Genomic DNA, 9,388 nt, shown 5'->3' with positions numbered 1-9,388 from the left:
TCGGTGGACTTTTTTTTTGTCATCAGAGCACTCGGTAGACTAATTTGTGAATTTTTGATTTCATGGGTTAAATTGCAAAAAAGAAAAAACACATTGAGGTTTTTTCGCAGAAAATAGTAAAATGGAGCTTTTCATTTGGTTGTGTAGTAAAGTGAAAGTTGGAAAAAGGTTTAATAATGCGATGCCTTGGTAAAATTGAACTCTTGTTTTTCTTTCATATACAAGGTTCTTTGATTAACAAAAAGACCTCAAACCAATCATGGCAGCTTGCCGCTACGTAGGATTCGACCAAGCCACATTTTGTGCTATGAAAGAAACCCCTCTATCCAGGAAAAAAATATATGCCGATAACAGATTTCTACTCCAAATCTGTCCAAACCTTAGTAAAACTGAAAGCACTCATGCTTTTTTGTCACAAATGATATAATTTAACGTTGACAGAAAAAGAGAGATAATTTTTTACTTAGTTAGGCCTTTACTGGGCCTGCTTATGGCATTATATATATTCTTGAGAGACACTATAGCCGAACTCAGGCCGAACCCTCACAATCCTATAAAATATAAACTACTAAGTTTGGACAGTTACACAAACAAAAAAAGTTAAGGTGTTTCGGCTAAACTCATTTATTATTTTGGCTGAAATTTCATTTGAGTTAGGACCAGTCGAAAAATTCAAATATTCATGTATATCTTTAGATGATAAAATATTTCATTAATCGATAATAAAACTAGAGGTATTGATATGTTTTTAATATTTTAATCCACACACGTAAAATAAATATGAAAATTGTGAATATATTTTGCTCTTTGATCATTACAAAATTTACATTCCAAATTCGACAAATGTGTTTCATATAGAACATGTACCTTTTACAAAAGCCCAAAATAATGGATCTTTGACTGTGTTTAACCTAAAATTTATTCTTTTTTATCTCTTATATATTTAATTTTAGTTTACAAAAATTGATTATTCAATTCTTATTATAATTGGTTTGCTTTTGCTTAATAAGATTTCAAAGCTTATAAGAAACACAGTCTGGACAACGAAAAATAAAATAAATTAACCTTATAGTACGGAATCCTACTTAGTTGGTAATGTTTTTTTTTTAACATAAACATACACAAACTCATATAGACTCTTCAAACCAAACTGGTAGCTCTGCATCCATGTGGACAAGAAACGACGGTTGTTTTCTTGCACTGCGTGCAAGACTGTCCGCCCTTGAGTTATGCACCTTTGGTATATGAATGATCTCTGAGCTGTTCAAACTTGTCTTCAAATTCTTTATATCTTCCAAATAATTTGCAAACGCTGGCCAAATAATTAGTTGGTTATAAAATATTTTCTCCTTAATAAATATAGTTTGAACTATTTTAATCTTGTTACATATACAGTAAAAGTTCCACAAACTAATAAATTTGAGATTATAATAATTTATCATTTCAAAGAAAATTTTAGTTTTCGATATATATTTATAAAATATTTTTCCAATTTTTAAAAGAAAGAAATTTGACTTCTCGATATTATATACTAATTAAGTTTTATATATTTAGAATTTTCTCTTTTAGTTAGATTAATTGATTATATTTTAAGTAGCGAAGTTACATTTTCTAGAAATGTATTACACTATAATAATAAATTACTATTTATATTTTTATTTGAAAATTCTTACGTACTATTTTTGAAATTTATTTGTACACTATATTTCATAGTTATAAACAAATCTTGGAAATCACTCAATATCTCCTTTCAATTATAAAAAATTAAGAATTTTATTTTATTAATATTATAGAGATGTGTTTTATGTTTTTTAATTTTTTAACTTTTTCATTAAAATATATTTTCAGATAATATCACAATATATAGAATTTGTTATATTTTTATTTTAATATATATATATATATTAGATTTGGATATCTCTTACTATTATTAATTTTAATCTCTTATCTAATCATAAAAAATCATAAAATTTTAAATTTATTTTTATTTTGTGGCTGATTTTTTTATTTTTATTCATTAATTGTATAAACGATTAACCACTCTAAATTTTAATTGAGAGTTCGAACGTGTAAAATCAACTCGCAAATAATAGTATATATTGTTGTAGAAATATTTTAATTTTTCATTTAATTTTTATAACTAATTGATATACATTTATAACATCAATTATTCAAGGCCAAATTTATAGCAAATTTTAAAGTTTTACGGTTATATTCTAACCAAATCATTCACGACATAACAACTCTTCAAAAGAACTCACAATGTTAAGATAAATATACTTGTTAATCCTCTAAACCCATCTAATCAATTGTAGGTTAAGTACTCCTCAATCGAAAGAAGAGAGGAAGGATATCAGAACTATTATGCAAAAACCGTATTATCTTTAGAATATACAAAGAATGATCATATACGTGTATGTGTGTATAGAAATGGTGATATTGGTGAGATTGATTTTGAACGAAGGAAAGAAAAAGCAGATTGACGACTTCTAAGGCACCCTAACATAACCACAGCTATATCTCCACGTTTGTCATTTCCTTCCATTTGCATATTTACTCTTTCTTCATTTTCATTTCAATTACTCCTAAGTAAAATATAATCATCTTTAGATGTTGGTCCAAACTCCACACTGGTGTATCTTGAACAGGAATCTACAATTATGTAGTCTACTTACTGAGATTGGCTCACGCACTTATTTTGCGGGGTCGAAGACCATATTAATTAAAATACATACATTTGATATCAATTCTTCACTCACCATTATATTCACATTTATTATAAAAAGAAAAGAAAATTTAGTACTATTTATTCAAGAATTTGATAATGGTTATATGGTTTTATGCCCTTTATGTACTGAAAGTATATTGTTTAAACTGATATATTTAAAATACTGGTGACTGAGCAAATGACATATTCAACATCATAGATCATGTACCTGAATAGACGTTTCAGTGAATAAAAATAAATGATTTTATAACAAATACACCTTCACAAAAATGTTCATCTCAATTAATTACATTCATATACATGCAATTACACATCAAATTTAAATTGTTTCTCTTTGCATTCTTACAAAAGGTACACTAAGAAAGTCTACACTGATAAAAATTATATTTCTCCAAGAAATTTCCAAACTTAGAATTGAGATGGAAAAGCCAAATACGAACCCAGAGCTAGCTGGTTCTCCCCGAAATGCGTTGAGTCATAGAAAATAATTGTTCTTCTCGAATTAATTGGTATGAAGCTCATCATATATTAAGGACATAAAATTTGGAGAAATTTACCCTGTTTTTTTTTGTAACTGAACCCCTTTTGGTCGGCCAACTCTTGTTTATTTACTTAACCAAAGTAAAATATATATTACATTTAGACAAACACATGGATATAGAAATTAAGAAAAATATGGTACCCAAAATCACTAGAGAAAACAAAATTATTACAATATTAAACATGCATGCGTATATATAATTAATGAAGCCTAATTCAATGAGAAAATATAAGGTGGCAAATCCATGTATGTTAAAATACATCTAGAAAGAAGAAGTGTGAAGAGAAAACATGATAGGTGAAATGGGATTGTTCTTGAGGCACAAGTGAGCTTAAAAAAGATATAGAAAGAGAAAGATGTTTGACAAACACCTAATACCAAAGAGACCCCATCACAATAAAACATTAAGTTACAGGTTCATCATTCTTCCTCGATATTGCGTTATACTTCATCAAAACTGAAGAACAGAAATCTAATAAACTACTATATTTAATCAAGCTGGTATCCATGTGTCATGGTTAAAAGTATTGTGAAACTTATTTAACAATAAATTTGTATGGTGAAATAAAAAGAAAAAGAGAAAAAAGATAGATGTAGAAGGAGATGGTGGCTTGGGCCATACTTAAAAAAATAACATATAAAACACGTTGATGTGGCTGCCTTCATTCTCCACTATCCAAGGTGGCTGTGATTGGTTGTTTCTTGATTTGGGTCCATATATGTTATACATATATCTATAGAACTATATATATAAAGATAGTATCATTAATATTCATAATTTGCAAGAGCCTCCTCAGGCACTGTATGAGAAATGGGGTGGCTCAATTCTTTCTTCTCTCCCTTGAAGAAACTATGGTTTCGCGTCAATTCTACTCAAAAGAAGAGTATGACCTCTCTTTCCCTCTCTATCTCTTTCTCTCTACCCATTCTATATATATTTTCCAGCATTATATATGAATTCACACACACACATATATATCTTTATAATTAATGACCCAGTAGATCAGGTATACTTTTTTTTTTGTGGATCATATATACTCTCTGTATGAAACTATGAAAATGAGTTTTGTTTGCATCATGAACCTATGTATATGTGTGCATGCGGTATTTTGTTAAAGTAGAAAGATGGATAATGTGCAGGAAGAGGAATATACATATTATACGAGGACGTGAAGTCATGTCCATATGAAGATGTGCATGTTTTGTGGTCTATACTCGTGGAGTCTCACCCACACACTTTGCAACCCAAACAATAAAACCTCCATTGTGCATAGCTCTCGTTTTGGTTCAGAGTTCATATATGGAATGTTCATGCTCAAGGACGAAACAAAGGAGAAAATTGTTGGCGAATCATTCATATATATGTGTTACTCTCACTTGTACATAACAATATAAATACACAGAGATTCTAATTCCTTATGGTTTTATACATTTTCTCTCTCGCGACTATATTGGTATATGGAATGTTCAGAGAGTTCATATTCTCTCTCGTGACAATATTGGTGTATGTACGGTTCTCTTGAGGTCGTATATGCATACTTAAAATATTGGTATATAGATTGCATTATAAGGAGAAATACTTTAGATATGACTTAAAAGCATATGATTGTGTATATGAAAATGTGCTGTATATAATAGTCTGCGTGACAAGAAAGCAAGTGAAGATGTACCATATGTTCTTATAATTGGTAGACATGAAAAGTTAAGGTTGATGGCGAAAGGAGAGTGAATAGAAGTTGAATTGTCATGGAGATTGTTGGCTTGTGTCGGTTGATGACGTTAATTAGTTGGACTTTGGAAATTTGCGGTTGAATTTATTTTGCGTTTCCTATTCGTGCTTATAAGTTTTTTTCTTGAGGTAAAATTTATACATATAAGTTGAAAGTTAAGCTAGCATTCTTTAAAGAAAAAAAAATTGAGGGAAGCCAAAAAAGAATGTTATGATTTAGTTATTATTATTTTTGTTTGGTTGAGATAACCAAATGAAACCAGACCACTCTTCTGGCATAAATGCCACCACATTAAATGTCGAAGGTGTGGATTACATCAAAACATTCATTCCAGTGGCTATAATTCGAGAATTTCTTAAAATTGTAGCAAAAAAAACTAGCATGTGTTAGATGTACTTAAGAGAGATACAATTTAATTATTTATCAGACGCTAGGGAAAATCCTTTTCTAAGAGATAAATATTTGGGGGGGGGTGGGGGGGGGGGGGGGGGGGGGGGGGGGGGGGGGTCAGATGAATTTCTTAAAGTAATTTGTATTACAATGACAAATTCACTATTGTTCGAATATAAATTTTAAAAATTCATTTAAAATTCGCTGTTACTGAATTTGATATTCCGTAAAGTATTATGAAATTCGCTGTTATTGAAAATATTTAAAGTTGTTAAGTTTTAAAATTTTCAAGTGATTTTAGAATGTTTGGATGAAGTTTTTTAGTTAAAATATTTAAATTCAAATCTCATAGTTTTAGGTGATATCTTAGAGTAGTTTAACAAAAATCACCTTAAACTCTACAATTCACTGAAATTATCTAAAACCTCATTAAAAATCAAATCACCTCAAACTTTAGATTGAATACACCCTTTAATATATATAGTTATGTGACAATAACAATTAGATTTAAGTGACTTATTTATGGAGCTAGGGATGTGTTTTGGTAATTTGATTCAAAAGAATTTCGTAGGATGAGTTTTCTCGATTGCACCAAACACGAGCATGCTTTGGCAGGATGCGTTAAATTTTACTGAGGTTACATGTTTCTAAGAGCGATGAAGAGTGTTATGATTAGAAATTAAGAACCTAACGATTCTACAGAAACATGAGTTGAACGTATCAAGACCAAACATGTTGTGGAAAATGTGAAACACGAAACAAAGCGTCGGCAAGTAAAAGAAATGTTTCTTGAAGACGAATATACCCACGTCAATCATATATGGAGACACAACCGGCACATCTTTAAACTAAGATATGATAAGAGTAAAAGGAAAAAAAATATAGGTCGATCCAAAGTTAGAACAGTACATTGAGGGGCGTTGCCGACACAAAAAGTTAGTTATAGCAGGAACATGAAGATAGTCGCCAGAACAGATTGAAGTTTGGTCGTCACTGGCTAGTGAAGCATTCTAACTATGGTTAATCTTCATCTCTTTCAGTACTAATTTTTCTAGGGACAATTACAATATTTGAGATTCATAAAGCTTTTTTCTTTTGAAAGAGTACTGTATATAAAAAGTACAGTCGATTGAAGAAGATCGCATCAATATTTTGCTGGATGTAGACAAATTCTTTCTCAATCTTCAAAAGAAAAATGAGATAACATGAGTCCACAAAAGAATACTAGATGAGCTTTAAAATTGCAACGAAATATAATATGATACAATTACAAATTCCACGTATGCTCGATGAAAATTTTATAGATCTCGACATCTCTAAATTTTATTTAACAATTAAAATCTGCAAAATTTTAGAACTATAAAGTACTAAACTTTTATTTATTTATTACTTGATGAAGTCGGTTGGTCATTTGCTTTTTAGACAGTCAACAATTTAGGAAACCCACTTTTCTTTTGTAAGACAACTTCGTTTACATTTTTACAGATATATTTTCCAAAACATTTTTGTTTATAATTTTCCCTCTTCAAGATTTTTAATACAAATAATAAAATAGACTTTTGGAAATTTTTAGATAAAATTATATATATATATATATATATATATATTGTTGCAAAAATTCATTTAGGAACACAATTCGGATACAAGGAACATAAACATATATCGCGTCTAAGAACATCGATCTTAGTTTCACTTGCATCCAAAGTTTCTGTCACATGACAACTGTTTAACATATACGTTCCAAAATCGTATATAATGTTATTGATAACTGCCGCTGGAAAACAACCTTAACGACCTTAACTCACTCCAGTATGTTAATTAGATCAGGCTCAACTTATTATTTCGGCCTTGTGCTGAATTTTTTTTTATTTTATTTTTTACAAACCTTCTTGGTATATACTATAAATTTTTAACCTGGCCGTGACTACAAGTTTTACAAAACCTAGGCCCTTTTAAGCTAAAAATATGAAACATTTGGGTCACGGGTGTAAATGCGTTGTGGTGGAAACACCCTTAAAACCAGGCGTACTCAGTGTTTGGGGTTATACTATTTTACTCGGCTCCGGTCATGATGATTGGGCATACTATGGAAGACATGAACCAGTAGCATAATTTGACATTGGCAGGGTCTGAAGAGGTTCCAAAAGAAGTTTACCCGAAATGGAATCAGATTTCTTCTAACGACGAATTGATCCCAGCAAAACGTTTTGGTAAGTATGAACGCAGGGAGATGTTGTCTCTGACATAAGGCCAGAGCATCTTATTAGCGTAAAACGTGATGTGTATACTCACGCATTTATGCATGCATACTTTACATATTAATTTATGAATGCATAATTTACATTTTTAACCGGACCTATTAGAGCATCCGCATTAGTGAACCTTCTCTTGGGGTTCATAGGAATTTTTAAATATTTTTTGGTGGGACCATAAATAGTGATGAACCTCTATCTATTGTGCTCCTGCATTATTGAACCTGAAGAAGGAATTTATAGGAATAAAATAATATTATATATATTTTTTTAACTTTTTAATATATTAACAAGACATGAATAAAATAAATAATTTTAAAAAATATTTTAAAAGTTTTTATTCAATCCATTAATAATAGACTACATGAACCAAATATTTTTTAAATTTTTTTTATTCAATACATTGAAAATTCATGAACATAGAAAGATTATTCATCTACATTACCAAACTTTTGCCATACATTTTCCATTAAATCAGCTTTCAAACGATCATGTTTTTCTGAATCTCGAACTTCATTGCGAATGCCTAACATATTACCGACATGAATACTTGTTCTCCTTTTCACCTTGGAACTTCTGCTTGACTCCCCTGACTCGAACTCAGATGTATCAATTTGAGTGTACCCGTGTCGTTCGTTCTCTACTATCATATTGTGTAATATGACACAAGTTCTCATTATCTTTTCAATCTTTTCCTTGTCAACGTCTATTAGTGGACTGCTCTGCGAAGATAATAGGTTAACAAACCCGGCAGAGTTAAAGGAGAAAGGTTCCATTTTCGTTTAGGTTTGGTTTGGTGTTTATATGTTAGTGTGTTTTTAGTTGTGGATTTGCTATGTTTATAAACTAGTTTTTCGTGTGATAGGATAGAACAATTAAACAAAGTCTACCTACCAAACATTCATTAGAAAAGTTTTTAACAGAACAAGTAGTTCACATAGAGTAGTGAATACACATCAAATCAATCGCAAATATTAACTACAGCTAAGTACAATCGCAAATTGATCACAGCAACCAACAACCAACTGAGAATTAATTATAGTTTTTTTTAAGTTGTAGTTAGACTACTAGTTCTCGTTGTAGTTTACTTGGCTTGTAGTTGTAGTTATAATTGTAGTTATCTTAAGCTTTCATTAAGTTTTCTCATACGGTTAGCTTTGTATTAAACAAGTTGAACTACCTCTACTTCTAAAAAAACATTAACATTATCGAACACACATATAGCAATCAAGAATTTCTAGCATACATTTACGAACTACCTCTACAGGTTTGTTGAGTCTTACCTTTGCTTTTCAATCGAAGCTGACCTTCTCCAGCGTAGCCACCTGCACGGTGAGGTAATCTACCTGCCCACAGAGGATTTTAACCTGTTCCTGGACATGGAAACATCAAAGAAAAACTGTTAGTCACGCAAAAAAACTACAAAACTATAATGTATATGGAATGAAAGAGCAAAGAAAGTTGACTAACCTCCAGTGTCTCAATCTGTTTACTGAGATTCAACGTCCCCAACATCACTTGTTCAGCCTCCTCCAGCCGCTTAGTCAACCTTTCGATCTCCTCCTGCACACCTATCACCCAAGGCTGACGATAATGGAACCCATCAGCCTTGGTTACAACATAAACAAATATCAGAGAGTTGTCGATTCGTAATCCCATAAACGATAATCAAAGCGTGTAAAATCTAACTTACCTCGTAGTTCTTGCAGGTGAAGAACCGCTTCCCCGGAAGAGTGTCGTAGTCGTC

At 30.9% G+C, this 9,388-nt stretch overlaps 1 long non-coding RNA gene across 1 annotated transcript; it reads left to right on the top strand.

The window, feature by feature from the left end:
- Positions 1 to 3,606: 3,606 nt before the first annotated feature.
- Positions 3,607 to 4,764, top strand: LOC125608777. Its single transcript, XR_007339430.1, has 2 exons — positions 3,607 to 4,153; positions 4,410 to 4,764. It is a non-coding gene; the product is annotated as an uncharacterized LOC125608777 (long non-coding RNA).
- Positions 4,765 to 9,388: the final 4,624 nt, after the last annotated feature.

Source organism: Brassica napus, chromosome A5, assembly GCF_020379485.1.
Source record: "Brassica napus cultivar Da-Ae chromosome A5, Da-Ae, whole genome shotgun sequence".
Lineage (NCBI taxonomy): Eukaryota > Viridiplantae > Streptophyta > Magnoliopsida > Brassicales > Brassicaceae > Brassica > Brassica napus.
Note: the sequence above shows the minus strand (reverse complement) of the source record. Positions and strands in the feature narration are given on the sequence as shown.